This window comes from Pan troglodytes, chromosome 3, assembly GCF_028858775.2.
Source record: "Pan troglodytes isolate AG18354 chromosome 3, NHGRI_mPanTro3-v2.0_pri, whole genome shotgun sequence".
NCBI lineage: Eukaryota > Metazoa > Chordata > Mammalia > Primates > Hominidae > Pan > Pan troglodytes.
Genome location: NC_072401.2, coordinates 183,388,617 through 183,410,837, shown reverse-complemented (window position 1 = coordinate 183,410,837; position 22,221 = coordinate 183,388,617). Strand labels below are relative to the sequence as shown.

At 37.1% G+C, this 22,221-nt stretch overlaps 1 protein-coding gene across 19 annotated transcripts in view; it reads right to left on the bottom strand.

The window, feature by feature from the left end:
* Nucleotides 1-22,221, bottom strand: part of TENM3 (teneurin transmembrane protein 3) — a 2,732,592-nt gene that overhangs the window by 1,052,380 nt on the left and 1,657,991 nt on the right. For all 19 annotated transcript variants that reach the window (XM_054683934.2, XM_054683938.2, XM_054683942.2 and 16 more), the window contains exon 7: nt 4,913-5,078. The gene's annotated coding sequence lies outside the window, so the exon portion shown is untranslated. The remainder of the gene's footprint in view (nt 1-4,912; nt 5,079-22,221) is intronic.

Genomic DNA, 22,221 nt, shown 5'->3' with positions numbered 1-22,221 from the left:
TACCCATCAGATACTACACCACATCAGTCAGAATAGCTATTAGTTATTAAAAAGCCAAAAAACAGATGCTGGTGAGGTTGCAGAGAAAAAGGAATGCTTTTACACTGTTGGTGGGAGTGTAAATTAATTCAACCATTGTAGAAGACAGTTTAGTGATTCCTCAAAGACCTAGAGGCAGAGATATAATTTGACCAAGCAATCCCATTACTGGGTATATATATAACCAAATGAATACAAATCATTCTATTACCAAGATACATGTATGGGTATGTTCGTTGACGCACCATTCACAATAGCAAAGACATAGAATCAACCTAAATGCCCATCACTAATGGACTGGATAAAGACAATGTGGTACATATACACCATGGAATACTATGCAGCCATAAAAAGGAACAAGATCATGTCCTTTGCAGCAACATGGATGGATTTGGAAGCTGTTATCCTCAGCAAACTAAAACAGGAACAGAAAACCAAATGCCGCATGTTCTCACTTGTAAGTGGGAGCTGAATGATGAGAACACATGGACACATGGCAGGGAACAACAGACATTGGGGCCTGTCGGGGTTGGGTGAGGGGAGGGGAGGGAGAACATCAAGAAGAATCACTAATGGATACTGGGTGTAATACCTAGGTGATGGGGATGATCTGTGCAGCAAACTATCATGGCACACTTTTACCTATATAACAAACCTGCACATCCTGCACATGTACCCCTGAACTTAAAAGTTGAAGAAAAAAAATATTCATCAGATTATGGCATCTCTCTCCTCAAAATCCTCCAAAATTCCACATCCAGGAAAAATGTCCTTTAAAAGCTCCCCATCTTACATAGATGAAAAATTAAAATTTATGCGTGGCCCCCCATTTTCTGAGTCTGTGGCTGTCCTGCCACTCTTGCCCTGGTGCCCACACTCCTGCCTATTCCACCTCTCTGAGCCCCTCTGCTGCATTCACCTCTCCAGTGTCTTTTCTGAGAGCATTTGCATCAGCTTCTTTCTTCCCGGAATGATTTCCCCAGGTATCTGCAGGCTTCCTTCCCTCACCTCCTTCAAGCCTTTGCTCAAATATCACTTTCTCAGGAACACTTTCCTTATTTATAAAAGCACTTCCATGCTTACCATCACTGGCGTCAGAGAAATGCAAATCAAAACCACAATGAGATATCATCTCACACCAGTTAGAATGGCAGTCATTAAAAACTCAGGAAACAACAGGTGCTGGAGAGGATGTGGAGAAATGGGAACACTTTTACACTGTTGGTGGGACTGTAAACTAGTTCAACCATTGTGGAAGTCAGTGTGGTGATTCCTCAGGGATCTAGAACTAAAATACCATTTGACCCAGCCATCCCATTACTGGGTATAAACCCAAAGGACTATAAATCATGCTGCTATAAAGACACATGCACACGTATGTTTATTGCGGCACTATTCACAATAGCAAAGACTTGGAACCAACCCAAATGTCCAACATGATAGACTGGATTAAGAAAATGTGGCACATATACACCATGGAATACTATGCAGCCATAAAAAATGATGAGTTCATGTCCTTTGTAGAGACATGGATGAAATTGGAAATCATCATTCTCAGTAAACTATCCTAAGAACAAAAAACCAAACACCGCATATTCTCACTCATAGGTGGGAATTGAACAATGAGATCACATGGACACAGGAAGGGGAACATCACACTCTGGGGACTGTTGTGGGGTGGGGGGAGGGGGAAGGGATAGCATTGGGAGATATACCTAATGCTAGATGACGAGTTAGTGGGTGCAGCGCACCAGCATGGCACATGTATACATATGTAACTAACCTGCACAATGTGCACATGTACCCTAAAACTTAAAGTATAATAATAAAAAAAATAAAAAAAATAAAACAGCAAAGAAAAGCACTTCCAATCATCCTTCCTTATTTTATTTTTCTCCATAGTACTTATCACCACACCACACATACACACATACATCTTTATTCTTATTTATTCTGTCCATAGTCCGTTTTTTCCCACAAGAATATAAGCCCCATGAGAGCCAGAAAGTCTTTTTTAAAAAATTCGTTTTGCTTAATATTACAATCCTAGCACCAGAAATAGTTCCTGGTACATAAAAAGCCCTGACTAAACATTTGTTGAGTTAATGAATAAATGATATACAGATATTTTTTAAGTATGCACTTCTATGAAAGAAATTTTAAGAAAGTATAACTAGTAATTATTTTAGAGGAGAGAGAATTTTGTAAATTTCTGTATTTTTTTTCTAACCATGTATATTGTTACTTTTCAGAAGTCAGAATTATAACAACACAAATTATATTGGCAGCAAAATGATAGGATATCTGTTACTTTTTTTCTATATACTTCTGTTTTTTTTTAAAGGTAAAAAATGTTTTAAATAAATCTACATGTTTTAAAAAATTGCTGTTAAAGTTACAAGCAAGGTCAAACAGTAGTGGAGTAAGGAATTGCCGAGCTCACTGAATAGCCCCACATCTGAAGAACTACGTCAATTTTAAATGAAGAAACAGTATAAGATGCCTAACAAATGACACAAGCGATAAGTAGTAAGTGTTCCGATTTGAAGCGCAGAGAAGAGTTTACTGAGGTTTGATTATATTATGTGTAGCTAGAGGGTGAACACCATCTCTCCTGCTATGTTCATTCACGTATCAACTAATAATAATATGGTTGTGATGTAATGTAGCAATGGAAAACTTGGATCTGGTAGTCCATGTTCAGAAACAGAATAGACTGAGCTGGTTTTATTAGTTTGAGTGATAGGCTATTATATTAATGGTTCCACCCGAGACAGGGTTGCCCTCGCTCATCCTAGTGCTGACTAGGCCCCATTTCGTAATGAATGATGGCCTCTGTCAGGTACCAGCACTCTGATCATCCAACACGTACAAAGAAAAAAGTCAGTAATAATTCAGGCACATTTTACCAACTTACATCCAAAGGTATTGACAAGGCAGTATTGTTAAAGCATGCTGAGTTTTCAGTTAACTGCATTAAAAATATGTGAACTCCAGTAGAATTATCTGCCAATATTATGAACATATGGCTCCCTTTTTTAACTAATAAATATTTCTACAGATATGAGACTAATGAAGCACACAGTGATACTGCCTTTTCATGATTATTAAATATACAAATTCTCAAGAGCTACCAACAGATTTAGGTCATCTCAAGCATAATTTCATAGAAAACCACTTCAAGTACCAGGCCTTACTTAGCATAGTATCTATGATGAATGAATGTGGTATGAACACACAATTACAGAAATAAAAATAAACACCTTGGCTTGTTGAGGTATATATTTCACTCTCAATGCACCTAAATAACTTTTTAAAACAGAAATGTTATATTATTGATATCTCAGTGGCCTTGTTACATTGTATTGGACGCTGGGCTTCACCAAATTACAAAAAGATCTTACAGTCAAGAAGCTGTCCCATTTTTATTCCATTTCAGTCATAGAAAGACAGCCTTGATGCTAAAAGCTTTTTATATTTTTTTTACGAGATCATCAGCTCAGGATTTTCTGATATCTCTCCATTTTTCTCCACTTCAGCTTTTCTCACAGGTAATAATACAGCTATTTTGATAGAAATGTAGCCATCTTACGGTTTTCTTTTTAAGTGGGGCTCCATATTTTTCCCAATTTGAAACAGTAGGTATAGCAAAGTACAGCCGAGTGGAAAGAGGGCAATGCATGGAAGCAACATGTTCTCCCGAATGTTTCAGGAATCCAGTCTGAATTCTCTTCCATTTTTGTTACTAGTTCATGGTGGTCCCTCCTAGATATTTTCTGAAACTAAACTTGTTTCCTTCTACCACCTTTTTCTTGACTTTTTTTTTTTTCCAGTGCTGATTTTTTGGAATGTGTAACAGGTTTGGTAATTTTTATCATTTTCAAGACTGATGGCAGTGATCTCTATTGTTTGGTATTTTTTCCTTTGGTTTTCACCATTTGCTTTTTCTACTTCTGTTCATTTTGTTGTATCACTTATCTTTCTTATTAAAGTATTAAACTATCACTTAATACTTTCTTAAACTAGAGTTCTTTGTGGTCTTCATTCCCTTGCTCTCCTTTAAAAATATATGTAGTAAGACTCAAGTCCCATTTATATTTTGTCTGAATAACACACATATATTCATAGTGAAACATGTTAAAGTTAATATTCTGAAATTGTCATATCATTCCTATTTTTCTAAAAAATAATCAAAACTGAATTTTTCATAATCGTTAAGATATTAAAAATATCTGTCATTAAAAACTTCAAGACACAAACAGAGAAATCTAATATAGTATAATTTTGTTCATTTTTAGCAAATGGTTCTGTCCATAAATTTTATTTCAGACTACTAAACCACCTAGATCATGCCAAGTGGTTTATTAAATTTCATGGAAGTAAGAGGTTTAGAATACCTGTAGATTTCATTCAGGATGAAATAAACATAAAAGAAACATTTCGGTATGTGCTTTGGTTGAGGCTGGGGATTAGGTGTGTTTACAGTTAGGTAAATTTCTGAAAACTAAATTCAGGGACTAAAATTGGATTTGATTTCAAACAATCCTTCCATAGCATATGCACCGGTTGCTATGCAACACAATTTAATATCAACAAATGATGCCAAGTGATTTTTGCATACTGTAATTGGCTTGCAACTTTTGCTGCTTGAAAATTGTGAAGAGAATGCGATTATTTAAATTTCAATGTCTATGTTAAAAATGCTAATTTTTATAATTAAAAAAACCTACAACAAAAAAAACCGACATCTTAAAACCGAAGCAAAGAATTGTCTTCTGTGATAATAAATGTACGACAGTCTGCAAAGTTCTTCTTCCACCCCTTGGGAAAGCACAGACCATACTGAGGTAGCTTTTGATGCTGGTCTACTCACCTAGCTTCTCTGATGAGGAGTTGGATGTGGAAAGCTTATATAGAGGCAGAGCTCAATTAGTGTAATTTATGTATCCTTGGACGTCAATCATTCCTGTTGAGAGGTGGGACTCGCAGGCTCTCAGTGCATTAATTAAGAGCTCATCTCAGCAGAGCCATCTTTCTACCTAAGGACCAAAAAGAAAGTTTTAATTAGATTTTTAAAAGCAAGTATGTCATATATGAAAGCAAGTATAGTTCTTTAGTTGGTACGAGAGGCAACAATTCGAAGGGGCTCTTCCAGACAATACAAAGGGCACCAGTTCTCAGTCATCTGTGACATTACGAGTAAGTGGGGGAGCTTCAGTCTTAAACATTGGTTTCGACCTTTGGACAATCACTTCATGAAATCGCTGAAATTTTAACTACGTTGTTTCATTGCCAACATCATTATTGGACCCCTGTCTAATTATTGATGCAGAGCTGATGCTGATTGAATGCAATTACAACATCAAGGACAGACAGGAGTTTTCTCTGATGGCTGGCTTTTTGTTCCAGGCTAGCTTCTGACTGAACATGCAGTGGGCAATACAATGCAAGTTCAGCAAACGGGAGTGAGGGAACTTGCACAACACATCAATTTCATGGGTTCAGTGATGGAGTGAGTGTGCCCTTGCCGGCTAACCTAAAAATATAGGGACTCGAGAGAGGTAAAAACTAGCTAGGCTCACTGGTGTCAGCTGCTTGAGAGAGGCTGTTCTCCTGGAATAGCTTGTGTGAGGCCATCAAACATATTCCTTAGGGCTCACTTGGGAAATAATAGATACATTATTGATTAAAATATTTATAAATTAAGGGAGGGAAAACAAATTTTAAAAGCTAGTTCAGATTCTACAAGGGAAATATATCTACTCATAGCTATTAACCCCTCCCCCTCCATAATTAAGGAGGGGGGTTCAGAATGCATGCTTGGGAGAATGAAAACAAATGTTTGTCAATAGCCAGAAAAAAGCAAATAGGAAAACTAATCTAAAAACACAGGGACTCGAGAGAAAACAAAAGGAAACACTACGAACAATCAAAACACTACATCTTAGAAATAGTGAAGGAATTACCAAACCTAAACATTCTAAAACATCAGCATTGGAAAAAGCAGAGGTACAAAATTTCTGCTTTCAGAAAGGTTATAGACGATGGGGACATATAAACCCAAGAACAACAAGCACAAAATAAAGGACTTCATAAGAGTAAGGGGGTTTCTAACAAACAGGACCAGTACAATGGACAGAAGATTCAGCAAGCAAGGAAAGCTCTGGCTCAAAAGAACAGAACGTGTGTTCCACTGTTTCTCATTGGTGTTATATTTCATTTTATTTTTTCTAAGGGAGGATGTTTAGGAAATCCAGTTACTGTATACACTATAAATTTACCACCTAACTAGCATACTTGACATGTACTGAATAACAGCCACAAACCTGACAAAAGAAACTATAGATGTTACAGGTATATAGCTCATGCAGTATGTTTCTAAATGATAGGGTACGATGAAAACATTACTGTATGGACAATTTGTCAGAAGAATAAAGCTGGAAAATTGTAACCCATCATTTATGTTAATGTTCATAAAGATATTTTATAATCCTTTCTCAGCTCTTTCCCTTCACATATTTTTCCAGCGATTTTTCCTCATTTATTGTGCTGTATAATGTTTATTGCACAATACATAGAGTAGTACTCCCCAGATACGAGTTGGCAATTGTGCTGGTTACACCAATCTCGTGTGCCTGATAAATTTATGTAATACCACATCCTGCATTTGAGTACCATTGCTGTGTCTTTCAGTGCAAAATTTTTATTTGCTTTTAAGCTAGGGCATATCCCAAAGTCAGATGACCGCTTGGGCATATCATACTCAAGGATGTCTAAATGGTAATATTAATATATACAGTGTCATGTCTTGTGGTTACGTGCAAGCTATTTACCTCAGGAATCTCTTTGTTTTCCAAGGAATCCTTAAATTATCTTTATGATAGACTGAGGACAGAACATGTTAAAATTAACAGACACTGAATGCAGTTATTTTTAAAGGAGAAAAACCTCATGATGTGCCTCTTCATGTGCTGTCAGCGTTTTTTTCCCCCTGAAGAAGTTACATGTGGTCTTGTGATCTGAAGACATCTTCCAGCGACATTGACCAGGGCCACTCTACTATACACTCCTTGTCAGTTCCTATGAGCCTTGTTTCTTAAGAGCATGACAGGAGGAAAAGGCTTCAGAACAGGCAGCACACTTTTGTGCTTTTAGCCAAAAGTATGAATTTTCTTATTGCTTAAATGTGTAGCTTCATAGGAACCTAACATTAGGATTTGGGGTAAAAGTAAGCATTTTCCTGAATGAGAACTTTTTTGTTTTTCTACATGAAATCTCAACTGGATGGGACCTTTCAAAGTTCGCTAAAGTGGAAGTTCGGGTTAAATTGTAAGTGGAACAATGTATCTGTACTAGACTTTGGGATTTGTTCTGAAATTGGTTGCAATGGTGCCATGGTGTTCCATGGAAGAGAACTTGGTCTGTATTTGAAGAACTACCGGTGGCTGATGGAAGACCTGAGTTCACCTCCCCAGCCCTTGTTTCGGAAAATTCACATCGTTTTTCAAAGATTCTTGTGGTCTGAGACTCTATTAGATACTCGACTTGGTCCAAGACTCTCACCACCCCAGGAAGTGATTGTGTTATCGGCCACGTGTTTCTCCTGGCTTCTCCTCCTAGCAGCCAAGATGGCGGCTTCAGGACAAGAAAGCACGTGTATCGCCTCTTCCCCTAAGATTTCAGTGGGCCTCCACTAGTTCCTGTCAACATGGCAGGGGCTGTTTTATGTATCCATTTGGTGAACTGGGGGTTTATGAAACAGTGAGTCCCCACAGAGAATCATGGAGGCTCAGTCGGCTCCAATTCAAATTTTAATTTGTTCGTGATTTAAAAATAACCTAGTTGAGGCCAGGATTATTGGGTTTTAATGGTATTTGGGTGTATACGCTCACATAAAGCTATGTGGCCCTGGAAAACAAACAGATTGTATCTACTCACAGAATAGTTTTTCCTAGGTGAACCAGTAAAATTTTTTGAACAGTTAGCTAACTCATTCAGAGAACTCAGCCACGTTAGTATATATTAATTTGCCATGTTTTCTATACTCATGGGACTTACATCCAAAGGCAAGCTATAACAAAGCTCTGGATAAAATGGTCTAGTTCTGTTGTCTTATCATTGGCAATTACATGTGAAAGAGCAGGTTTACTTTTGTGTGACAACCTCTACTCTTTTTGCATAATTTTATCAGAATGAATAGAAATTTATATTTTCTTTTTTCTTTTCTGAGATGGAGTTTTGCTATTGTCACCCAGACTGGAGTGCAATGGCGCCGTCTCGCCTTACTGCAATCTCTGCTTCCCAGGTACAAGCAATTCTCCTGCCTCAGCCTCCCAAGTAGCTGGGACTACAGGCACGTGCCACCACGCCCGGCTAATTTATGTATTTTTAGTAGATACAGGGTTTCACCATGTTGGCCAGGCTGGTCTCGAACTCCTGACCTCAGGTCATCTGCCCGCTTTGGCCTCCCAAAGTGCTGGGATTACAGGCTTGAGCCACCATGCCGGGCCAAAATTTCTTATTAGAATATGTTATAAGAAAAAAAGATAGACATTAAATTAGAACTTTGGGTTCAAAATCACACATAGCATTTATAGCAGAAACTGGGACTCCCGGAAGTCTTTAAATGACAAAAATACCAACTTTGAGTTTTTATAATTTAGTTGGCAATTGTGAAATTTGTTATCAGAGACATTTTTATTTCTATTAATGAGAACCCATACAGCAAACTGTACAGATACTAATTCGATCTACTAGCACTAAGGAAAGACAAATCAAGTCTTGCTCTAGTGTCTACTAGAATGTGTGGGTTTGCAGAACAGGAATGGGTTAGTGCTGTGTAAAATCTATTTATTTAGATAGAGTTTGTCCCAGGCCATGTAAGAGAGATGTCTGGGTGGGTTATCAGTCTTTCATCATTGACATTTTATTATTTAGTTTTAATGCTGAGATATCTTATTGTATATATGTCTAAAGGTTTTCTGCTTTGATATGTTTATAAGACAGAATATTAAATAAATGATGATTTAGTCCAATATTGATGCAGCATTACAGTAAGTTTATATATTTTAAAACTTTTCCCAATTCTGACTGAGGAAAAATGATTAATTTGTAGTGACTTTCTTGACATCTAAATTATTGGAGGGAAAACAAGCATCAAATTGTATGGGCATTAGGTTATGTAAATAATGTCAACTAATATTTGTTTCTATGGGATGCTACAAGTACCACATTATTTTCTTGTAACTCTTTTACAAGTTTAAAAACAATGGGGGAACATAATTAAAGTACTCTATTAAGGACATGTTCTAATGTAATTTTTGAATGAAAATAACTGCTTATAATAAAAAAAAATGGCAGTTAGTGTAACTGTAGAGGTAAAGCCACAGTGAGGAAAAATAGTAGAATAAATCTATATTTATTTTAAAAATAATATATATTTTTTACATACCCAGTTCTTTGCATTTCCTTGTAAATTCTGTATGTGGGCATATGAGCACACCTCATTCATACTTGTTAATTGCTTCTTTATTAACAAGTTTAAATGATTTTCTTTTAAAGAACATTCAGAGTGTTTAACTTTTTAATATTCAACAAGTATTCCATATTTCCAAATAATCTTGTTAATGTCATGACATTTGAAAAGCTTTGCTTCTATCAAGCCATTTCTTTGACATTCCCATAGAACCTATGCACAGGAGATTTTAAAGAGACGTTTTGGTTATTCTGTGTTCATTTTCACTCCTTACCAAGAGTTAAGGTACAGCTAAGGCTTGAATCTCTTATTCTCATATTCTCAACAATTTGAAGCAAGGAATAAAATAGCAGAGAATTCTTTTTCTGTGCTTTGGAAAATATTGATCCTTTTTTCCTGTGCTTTGGAAAATCTTGATCATATTTAGCCAGTTGTACTTACATGTAAAATATGAATCTCTTTGAAAATTGGTCTTCTGCAGTCAACATCGCCTAAACAACAAATTTGGTCATATATACATATATGTGTGTGTATATATGCATATATATGTTTAATGCCAAACCCAAAAATCTTCAACTTCCTCCATTGTTAGTACTAAGAAATGTATGTATGTGTTGGTGATGTAGGGGGTGAAAATGAGGCTTGATTGATTCATTCACACACGTATTTATTCAATTAATTTTTATTGAACTCCCAAACAAGTGGTGAGCGCTATGCTGTGTTCTGGGGATTAAAAAAAAATGAGCAAAACAGATGAGGACCCTGCCCTCATTAAGCTTCTATTTTAGTAGATATATATATAGGTGTTACCTAAGACCTCAAAGCATTTTTACCTATTCAGTCTTCACATTTACCTCTTTTATTTGCCATGGCATCCTGAAATATTATCAATTCAGTGATGTCCACTTTCCAAAAACATTCGTAAACATACTTGGTGTTGAAGTCTGATTTGTCACATAAGGTGATTGAAAAAGCAATTCTAAATCACTTCTAGGCATTCAGTATAAAAGGAAATTTTCAAAGATACGTTTATGGCTTAATAATTAAATCTGGATGAATATGCCTGCTGGGAACTTCTACAATAATAAAATAGAACGGCAGGTTCCAAACCGCAAACAAAGAACTTTTTCTTTCAAAGATTTGAGTCACAGCATATTAGTGTTTAATGGATTTTGCATTTTTAAATGCATAATGTCAGAATTCCTTGGTAAGAAGTCTTAATAATTATTCAAGTACAATCCAAGTGGTCCTGAAAAACAAAGAATGGGAAGCAGATACTCAACTGCATCCCTCTTCCGGGGACTCCAAGTACCTGAAACAGGAAGATACAACTTTCTTGATTCAGATCTGGAGCCTCTCCTTTCCCCAACCATAAGCCCCATGAGATACTTGGATACTCAGTCTTTTTCTGCCTTCTACAGACTAGTCCAAATCTGGTAGCATCATCCAAACAAATGATGCCCACAAGATGAAATGGACATCTGGAGACAGTCTTGATATGGACCCATAGATCTCAGTATGCTCAAGCGTTATCTAAGGCAAAAACGAGGAGAGTGTAAGAGGATGCATGACAACTTCTCTTGAGAATCTGGTGATTTCAGTCACTCCTTTCTTATAAAACTGATCACAGAAAAATGACATTAGTTTCTAGCAATAAGCAACGGCTGAGATTATAAAGATATACAAACTTTCCAAGTCTTTCAAAAACATAGCCTAAATCAATAAGAGAGAAGATTTTGGAAAATAACTACATTTTAAGACCACTTTTAAACATAAATAGATGTCAGAAGATTGGACTTAATGTATGTTTATATCTATTTACATCTATCTACCTTTCTTCATTTATCTGTCTTCAGAAGTCAAAGAAAAATAAGGTTCTACTTTCATCCCAGGATAGCAACTTGAATAAATTGCTTATATAATGACTTTAATTCCAGAGGTCCAAAGACAAAAACGCAACTCCCAACCTTCATCTGCATTTTCAGGCCATATAAAATCACAACACTTTAGAGTACTCTCAGTACAGTTAGGCGATTCTAATTTGTGTCCATTCTCCTCCTTCTTTTCCTTCTCAATAAATAATGGATAAAGCAACAACGGGTCTTCGCTGACTTTTTAATTCTTCTAATATACCAAAATTATCTCCTGGAAATAAATTAACGTCTATACAATAGTCTGCAAATGGTTTGAAAGTAATTTAGTGGTTCTTAAAATGCTCCATGTGTTCTATTTTATATTTGAGCCAATTAATCACTCCACGCATCCCCCGCCCCCCTACTCATCCCACCTCAAAACGCAAGCTGTGTCACTCTGAAAAATAATCGAAGAGAGAGTCCTTCAATTATTTTTGCCCTTCTTTTCTTGGTTTGCTATCCAATTTTCTATTAATTGGAACTAACTGACATATTAACAGTGCAAATGCAAACGTTATGCAAATCTGAAATGGAAAGTTCTTTTTACCGGAAACACAATTGATAACTATATAAATATAATAACTGTGTAACTACGGCCCTACCTGATTTATGAAAAAGGTATCCTTTTTCATTATAATGGCTGCTTAGGCCTTTAAGATAATCATTACGTTTTTATTCTACCTTTTTTGTTTGGAATGTTTAAAAAATGATGGCATTGCACATTTCTGTACATTAAGAAACTGACATAGGAAATGAAATTAAAATAACCTGAGTCAAGTTAGTAGAGGGATGTTTCTAGAATGTATTGCAGTGGGTGAAACTGTTTTGGTGGGCTGTTCCTCCTGGAGTCATTTCTGAGTTCTACAGTCATTTCTTGCCAAGGTCAGTTGATGTACCTCTTTTCTACCATGCATCTATCCTTCTAGCTCCTTCTCCCATCACCCATCCAGTCATTTCTCAGCCAATCACCCATGACTGCTGTTGGGTTTCCTTCAGATTGTAATGAAAGCAAATTGGAACACTGAATTGGGGAAAATCGCCTCATAAGCAAATTATATGCAAGATAACTTTTTTCTTGGACTCATATTCTGTTTCCTTTCCCATTTAGTTTTAGATTCCTTTTGCATTTGAGGATTTTATGTAAGTTTGAGATTGATACTTAAATAAAATACAGCCTGGCGATGTCCCATTCATCTTATGGTCCCTTCAGTTATAGAACTCACTCTGGTGCCCAGGGAGGTAGGACTTTTAGGACAATCATTTTCCATGTAAAATTTATTCGTAAAAATGTGCATTTGTCTCTTAACTGCTTTGTTAATATATAGTACAGTGGACCATGGTGACTTGACTTTATTTTCTTTTCTATGTGTATGCCGAGCAAAGACAACAGTTGTTCCTTTTAATCAGTCACCTTTGGGGGACAAAAAGTCCACGTGGCAAAAGCCATACTAATTCAACACATTTAATTTAAAATAAGACACACATTGTCTTGAACAGAGTAGGCATTTAATAAATACTTGTTGATTGGGAGGCTGAGGCAGGCGGATCGCTTGAGCTCAGAAGTTTGAGACCAGTCTGGGCAACATGGTGAAACCCTACATCTACAAAAAAATATAAGAAACTAGCTGCGTGTGGTGGCAAATGCCTATAATCCCAGCTACTCATGAGGTTGAGGAAGGAGGACTGCTTGAACCTGAGAGGTCGAGGTTGTAGTGAGCTGGGATCACCACTGCACTCCAGCCCAGGTGACAAAGTGAGACCCTGTCTCAGAAAAACAAAACAAAACAAAACAAAAGAAAAACTTGTTGAATTTAGCTGAAGTTTATAAAATATACTCCTGTATTAAAAATTTTACTCATCCCTTAAAAGGAATCTTCATTAGTATTAAAATTTAGCAAGAATTCCTAAAAAATAGCACATTTACCTATTTAATACAGTTATGCAGAACTTTAAAAGTATTACCTGTCCTCTTTTTTTAAAAAAATGTATCTCATATGATATTCTTTTTTGCCCCTATTACAAAGTGGATATAATCTGAGTAAAGAATCAACAAGCTGTAAGTTGTGGTTCTGACATACATCTCTTGCACAGACGTGATTTAGATAATCATAATGCATATCAAATTCATGCTTTAGCTGGGTGGTCTACAATTCATAATGTGGAACAGGATTCTTATAATCTTTATATTATCTTCAGAAATGCTTGTTTTTCCATACTGAAAACTGTTGTTAAGGAACAGTCAAATAAATACGAGAATTGCCGATCTTATCTTGTGAAACATAAACAGCATGAGTCGCATTTTTACTTTGGTGGCTGCATAGCTTCAATTTTACAGCTTAATTTTTGGAGTTGCATTAGCCACATGGAGAAGTCATACTAGAAACTCGTTAAAAATGTAGTATGTGGCTTTCTGTGTTGCTTATAAGATTTAGATCATATTAAATTATAAAGGCATAAAACCCCTCTAAACAGTGAATTTTCTATCAATCCTGAGAAATTATAAATCAAAACAGAACAACAAAAGTCTATCTGGTCGCACTGCACTGTGGGTTTTCCCCCACTTCCTCCACATCTGTCTCCCCTTCTTCCTGGGAAACGTGGCTGCTGTGATCTGAGAGACCAAAATAGACACCCCTTTATCCACGAAGTTAGACCCCAAAGTTACGGGAACAAAGTTACCTACAGGTTGGAGGCCAGCTGGCAGGGTAAACTCTAAACTCCTACGACTAAACTCCCTAACAGTAGGAGCCATCAGCTCGGATTTACAACTCAGACCTCTGCAACTCTAATTGTGGAAAGGACATGCATTGCAAGCGTTCCTTCTGGATGATTCTTTCAGCCACCTTCTAGAGACTGTGCACCAATGGGCTTTGTGGCTTACAGTCCACCTTTTGTGGAAAAGAGCCAAGTGCCATCTCATTTTAATGCTGCAACCCTGCCCCAAAGTGCACATGGGCTACATGTTATATTTATGTTTACTCATTACATGCACTTGACTCCCCTCAAACACGTGTATAGCTTTTCCCCGAAACCTGCTGAATGTGTATGACTATTGTGTTATAGGGGCCCTGGGAGGCATAAAACCCAACCTCTCCTGCCCCAATTTGAAGAGAGAGCACCTTTGGTCCCTGCAAGAGACTGTCTCTTCCTGGCTTGCAAACTGATATCCCCAATAAAGCTCTCCTTTCTACTATTTATCCATCCTGATGGTCTTTTGGACAACATTGTGTAGCTAGAAAATAATTTTCCAGCTTCTCTCAGACATCGTGTGGCCAGGTATTTAAATTCGGTCTAATGGAATGTGAACAGTCATCTGTCCTTGGACTTGGCCATGTCTCCTGTCACCATTGGCTGGAAAATGTACATAGCAGTGAGCTGGCTCCGACAAAGACAATGACAATAATGCCCTCGTGGGCCGGGAGGGCAACAAGACCAAAGCACTTGGTTCCCTGAATAACCCAGTGGAGAAGAGCCACCCTGGCAGCCCAGACCAGCTGCTCTGTCACGTGAAAGAGGCATACATCCTATGTTTAACATACCAAATTTGGGGTTTTCATTGTAATTTAACTGAGCCTTTACTCGAATACATCTGTTAATGATAGAGCCACAAAAGTTGCATCTGAAATTTAATTTGTAAAACAAATAAAAACAACCTAGCTGCCTTTTTGGTTCTTCTGAAGAAAGCATCTTGAGCTCTCATTAGTTCCTGTGACCCGGGCTTCTGCTACATTCTTTGATTTGCTCCTCACAGGAAGGCTTGGAGGAGGCAGGAGCAGCCATCACGACATTTGCTTCCAGAGTCATCCTGGGAAGCACGTTTAGAGCAACGACAGTCATGTCATTCCCCTTCCATTGTCCACATAGCTTCAATGACCCCTAAGTGTCTTTTGAGGCCCAGATCAAATATCACCACCTCTTCCAGAAATAATATTTTGACTTTTTCAGCGAGAAATAACTTCTCATATTTTTTAAATGCAAAATGAATCACACAGAATTATGTACAGAATTATATCTGTGCATGGGACATCACAGCATTTATTAATAATTACATATGTATTTTCTTCACTTCCCTCTTATTAAAATGTAAGCTTCCTCTATGTCTGGTTTATTTTGTAGCGTTCACAGTGTTTTGCATGTACTTAGAGCAACATAAATTGATGGTTATACTGAATGAATAACTTCTCATTTGTTAAATAATAAAACAGTTCTTACTAAGCTTAAGGAAACAACATAATAATGTATCTTAAATGTAAAAAAAAATTCACACTCATCTAGAAGCCATATAAACTACTACTGTCAGAGGTGTTTGAACCAGAGCGACTCCATCTTGAAAAGGGGCTGGGTAAAAGAAAGCTGAGACCTGCTGGGCTGCATTCCCAGGAGGTTGGGCATTCTTAGTCACAGGGTGAGATAGGAGGTCGGCACAAGATACAGGTCACAAAGACTTGGTTGAGAAAACAGCTTGCAGTGAAGAAGCTGGCCAAAACCTTCAAAAACCAAGATGGTGATGAAAGTGACCTCTGCTCCTCCTCACTGCTCATTACATGCTAATTACAATGCATTAGCATGCTAAAAGCCATGCCCACCAGCACCACGACAGTTTACAAATGCCATGGCAACATCAGGAAGTTACCCTATATGGTCTAAAAAGGGGAGGGACCCTCAGTTCCAGGGAATCTCCATCCCTTTCCCAGAAAACTCATGAATAATTCACTCCTTGTTTAGCATATAATCAAGAAATAACTGTAAGTATATTCAGTCAAGCAGCCCATGTTGCTGCTCTGCCTGTGGAGTAGCCATTGTTTACTGTTTTACTTTCTTAACCGCTTTCACTTTATGGACTGGCCCCAAATTCTTTCTTGTGCGAGATCCTAGAACCCTCTTTTTGGGTCTGGATAGGGACCCCTTTCCCGTAACTGCTACTACTACTATTAATGATTTGGCCATTCAACTGAGACACACCTAGATGATATTAATATCAGGTAGAAATAATCGTTTTCATTAAATTGAACAACACCATCTTTTCAACTGTTTTTTGATAAAAGTTTTAAAAGGCAAGAACATGAGTCTATTACAGACTCTAGAAACATTATGTTGTTTATCACAAAAAGATCAGACTGATCTGATTTCAGTGGGAAAATCTATAAGCAATTTTAAAAATCATGTCTGATATTTACTCAGTGGCTGTCTTATTTACTAGGATTTATAAGATTGAATCATGTGTTACCTACCAAATTAAGGCATAGTAGACTTGCGATTGCTTCTGAAGGTAACATTAGGGCTAGCTGTCAAATCTGAGAGTCAGTTGATCCTTATTAGCTGAACTCCAGCTTAATTAGAACATGGAGATATATATAATTTAAAAAACGTATCCTTAATACTTAAAAGCTTGGGAACCAGAAAGAGAAGTCTCAAGGAGGCTTAATAATGCATTTATGGATTTTATGTTCTCGATTCTCAAATGCTCATATTTGAAAGTATTGTAGTAAATCTGACAAATAATAAAATATAGTAAATATTATCTTGCCCTAATATTCTAAATGCCAGCTTTCTCTAAGGGTAAAGAAATGTATGCTCTTCAACAGATTATGTGAATGAGATAGCATTACATTATAAAACCATCTAATTGTTTTTTCTCAAGCTGTGATATTATAATGTATATATTTTGGGTTTTGTCCATGATTCCTGGCTCTCAGCTCCTGGAACCCTTGTATTCCCTAAGCGACTAGAGAATATCTTTTGTTAAAGCATTTGGTCTTTTATCCTTGGTTCCTGAAGTAGTTCCTAAGCAATAAAAGTGATAGACAGCTTCTGTTATTTACAACAAGCTCTTTCAAGCACACCTGAGCCTATGTTAATGAGGTGATTTTTGGAAAACTCTTAGATACCACAAGATGGCGGTGGGGCCTGGGTGCCAGGGGAAGCAGCCATTTGCTCAAAGGGTTGGAACTTTTAATCCCAGGTCACCCAACCTCTGGGGAAGGTAGAGGGGTTGAACATTAAGTTGATCACCAATGGCCAATGGTTTAATCAATCTTGCCTATGTAATGAAGCTTCCATAAAAAACCAAGAGGCATGGAGTTGGAGAACTTCTGGATAGCTGAACACACGAAGGTTCCTGGAGGGTGACGTCCCTCCCCGCATACCTCTCCCTTCTGTATGCATCTCTCCATCTGCATCCTTTGTAATATCCTTTAGAATAAACCAGTACATGTAAGTAAGTGTTTCCCTGAGTGCTGTGAGCTGCTCTAGCAAATTAGTTGAAGCCAGAGGGAGTGTCTGGGAAATGCAATTTTAGCCGGTTGGTCAGAAGTGCAGGTAGAACAACCTGGGGCTTGCTGTTGTCATCAGAAATTTGGAAGTGGGGGGTGATCTTTGGGACTGAGCCCTCAACCTGTGGGATCTGACTATCGCAAGGTAGATGGTGGCAGAATTGAACTGAATTACAGGACACCCAGCTTGAGACTGCTGCAGAATTGATTGCTTGCTTGCTGGTGGGGAGAAACCCCTACAGATTTGGTCACAGAAGTATTCTGTGTTGATTGCTGTGGTGTGAGAACAGAGGAAAAACAGTTAGTTTTTTTCCTCCAATAAATTTATTTCTTATACTTGTGGGACTGGAAGAAAGTGAGTTTGACATTCAGAAGCAATATTTCATAGCTGAGTGAATTTATGCAAGTTACTTAACCTTTCTGAGCCTCTGTTCCCATATCCTTGAAGATTGGGATGATAACACCTACATAGAGTGTTAGTATAAAGCGTATATGTGAAATTGCATGCAAAATACCCATTACAGGCCTGGAACAGCAGACACTCATTACACATAAAGCCCTCTGACATTTCTACATGGTAGGAAAGAAAATTGGTGTTCTTCTACTCATTTTGACTCCCCAGGGACCTCATTTAGCATATAGTAGGTGGTTAAAAATTATGTGCGTTTTATTTTTGAATGAATAAATTTATATTTTGAAATAATCTTTGTATTCTGTAATTTTTAAATAAAATTTGCTGATTTCATAAAATATATTTATATTTTAATAATATGTAATTTGAATACTTGTATTTTCTAATGAGTAAATCTTTTGAAAAAATCAAATTCTCTCTCATTCTATCATTAACTTATATTTCTTTCCTTCTTTCCTGTTAGCATTTGAAACACTTTTGAGTATATACATTTGTTTGAACGGCAGGCAAAGACATTTGAAATCCATGTCTTGAGTCTTGGCATTCAAGATATTAAGCTTTTCCCTAAAGTGTCATTACTAAAATACTATCGTACTGGTATTAGGATTGAACGATTTGATGAATGAACCCAATAGATAGTCTTGAACTACATCTTAGCCTTTAGTAATCACAAGCCATCACAAACCAAGGGACAAAGAATAAATCATTAAAAAATGGTTTGAAAGGCTGGGTGCAGTGGTTCACGCCTGTAATCCCTGCATTTTGAGAGGCCGAGATGGGTGGATTATGAGGTCAGGAGATCGAGACCATCCTGGCTAACACAGTGAAACTCCGTCTCTACCAAAAAAAAAAATACAAAAAAATAGCTGGGTGTGGTGGTGGGCACCTGTAGTCCCAGCTACTCAGGAGACTTAGGCAGGAGAATGGTGTGAACCCAGGAGGTGGAGCTTGCACTACTGCACTCCAGCCTGGGTGACAGAGTGAGACTCCGTCTAAAAAAAACAAACAAACAAGAAAGCTGGCGATTTCAGAAAAGAAAAAAAAAAAGAAAGAAAAAGAATGTGAATGTCAGATCCTTATTTTGCAGTTTTAAATGGTGTAACAATGTATGTAAAATTCATATAAAGACATAAACCACGTTGCAGGGAAAGATGGCAATTTGCATGTGTATTTTCAATACTTTTCTTTCCTGATGTCCCGTAAACATCAGTAAAAATACTCACAAGGATAGGAAGAGTGAGAAAAGAGAGAATACCACAGAATTTTGGAGGCTAAAAAGCAAAAGATGGGCAGTAATGTATTTTGTAGGCCCTGGGATGCTGAATGCTAAGCTAAACATTGGGAAAGCTGTGAAGCAGCCTTGATTTGTCCTGCACAATAGCCTGAGTCTAGAGGTTTACTCTCTGGAGGGTAAAATACAGGAATTCCAGACTGGGAGGACCCCAAACACAGTAGAGAGTACAGTTACCTTTCACCAAACTGGAATTAAAGAAATAGGTATATATTGAATGCTGAGAACACCTCTTTCCTTCCCATCACTTTCCTTACTCCCTGAAAGGTGGCAATCTGGCCTTTATCCCTCAGACAGAACAATAATAGAGAATTTTGTGTATATTCTGATCTGCCAGGAAAGAAACACCAAAAATATCTGACATGAAATTGCAATAAAAGGCAGCCTGATTTCCCCAGAGTCAAGTTCAAAGTCAGTATACCTTCCTTAAATGAGTAGAATTTTCATTTAGTATTTTAGTCTCCAAATTTTAAATATGAATAGTCAACCAATTGTCTAACAAAGCTTTTAGTGTAAAAGATAGAGATCAAAACTAACAAACAAAATCCCCCCCAAGTCAGTCACTGTGTGGGCAAAGGAAATCTTCAAAATATATGAATTATCTTACAGAGATAAAAAAGATATTTTATTTATGAAACAAAAGCAAGGTGTTATTAAAAATAAGTTACTTTAGAAAACAAAGAGCTTTTGGAAATTACAAATATGATGGCAGAAATGAAAAACTCAATAGTATCTTAGAAAATAAAATTGAGATAATTTGAGTTGGAAGATAGGCGAATACTTAGAGAACTAGTCCAGGAGGTATGATACCAAGAAAGAAAAAAAAAAGAGAAAATGGACAAGAGATAGCCATTATTAAGTCAGAAGACTTGAGATTTTACTCTAATTGAAGACAAATGAGTTATGCTTACAACAGATTTAAATACATATGTTGACAGAAGATGCAACATCCCTGAATCAGAAAAACAAATCATTTCTTACCCACAACAAAACCAGCAGTTGGAAAAGTTCTTTTGTGGGTTCTCTAAGCATCAAACGCCACAGGGCAACATGAACGGAACTGGATTTTACCTGCGTGTGCAGTAAGGTGAACCAGTGGAGAAGCATCCCATATTTTACATGACTCTGAGCTTTTATAGGCCTGCTGGCACATCTGCTCATTCTCTCTTCCAGAAAGAAAGAGATTGCTCGTTATCCTGAAATGTAAACAAATACCTCCAGGGAAAAAAGTAGATGGCTCTTCTTTACCACTTTAGGATGTCTCTTTAGAGGGATACACTATCTCTAGTTTCTAAAGTTTGCTAATAAAAAATGTTCTTTTCTCAGAATGTCCAGACTTTACAGGTCTGAAGTATCAAAAATCCACTGAGAATTGTCTTCCCACAACCATCAATAAAATAATTCAATAAAATTTCCAGAATCCACTTAGTTCTCTGCCCACTAGATAAATACAGAACATTACTGGTGCACATCACTGTGAAACTTAAGAACTTGTAAATAAGCCAAATTTCAACAAGATTTCAGAGAGACAAAAACTGGTCATACATAAAGTCAGAAGAACTTTTGAACTACAACACAGAAAACTAGTGACAATAAAACAACACCTTTCAATATCCTGAAGGAAAAGTGTTTCCAACTTAGAGTTCTATACCCAGCTAAATGATCCATCAACTGGGGGCAGAATAAAGGTATTTTCAGATATCCAACAGAAATACATTTACCTCCATGTTCCTTTCTGATTAAGCTACTGGGAAATGTGCTCTACCAAAAAGAGGAAGAAAAATCATGAAAATGAAGAAATGGACTCCAAGAAATAAAAAAAGCCATCACAGAAGAAAGCCATCAAGAATCAAAGGAAGATAACGAATGGAGATTCTAAGAAGACAGGGTCACACGAGATGCAGTAGACAGTCAGTCTGTATTGCTTCAGAGATTTAAGAGACAATTCCGAGGGCTGACTTCACCAGCATACCCAACATCATTGTACAATCATTGAAATTAAGGACAGAATGCCTGGTTGAGTCTGATCTAGACCAGTACTTTATTTATCTTGACGATTTGCTGATGACATTTCTGGTGTCCCCTCCATGTTCCTGTTTTCTGGCTTAGTAGAACACACATTTTATCGAGTCACTGTTGTGCTGTAATTAAGTCCTGAGCGAGGAGGTAGGCCATAGTGAGCTCAGAAGCCAAAAATAGAGCAGCTTCCTTCCCTGACAGTGGTTCCACTGTCCATCTAGCCTGGCCCATTGTGGTCCTTCTAGACCCCTACACACAATGAGTCCTGTGCTTACCAAGACTCACCTATGGCTTTTCCCAGTGACTTCCCCAGAGTGTGTTGTTGAGTACCTGCAGCCATTAAAAATCATACTTTTGAGGAATATTTAAGAGCAGAGAAGATAATTAATCATCATGAAATATAAAGATTGAAAAAGGAGACAGATTGTATCCACACTATTATCACAATTTCATTTTAAAATGTACTATACAGATAAAATATATATACATTAAAATATGAGTAATTTTAATTTCATTGTTTATGCTTTTCTGTATTTTCCATGTTTCCTACTAGAAGTAATTATTAACTTTCAAATTAGAAAAACATATTAGACACAACTACTCAAAAAAACAAATCTCTGATCCTTATGATACTTCTAGCTACAGACTTCCTTTTCTTTTCCTTTAAAATTATGTTTCCTCGAAAGAGTGGTCTATAGTCAATGTCTCTAATTCCAACCCTCCCACTCACTGCTAAACTTCATTGCAATAGAATTTCTATCCATATACTCCACAGGATATACTCTGGCAATTGTCATCAT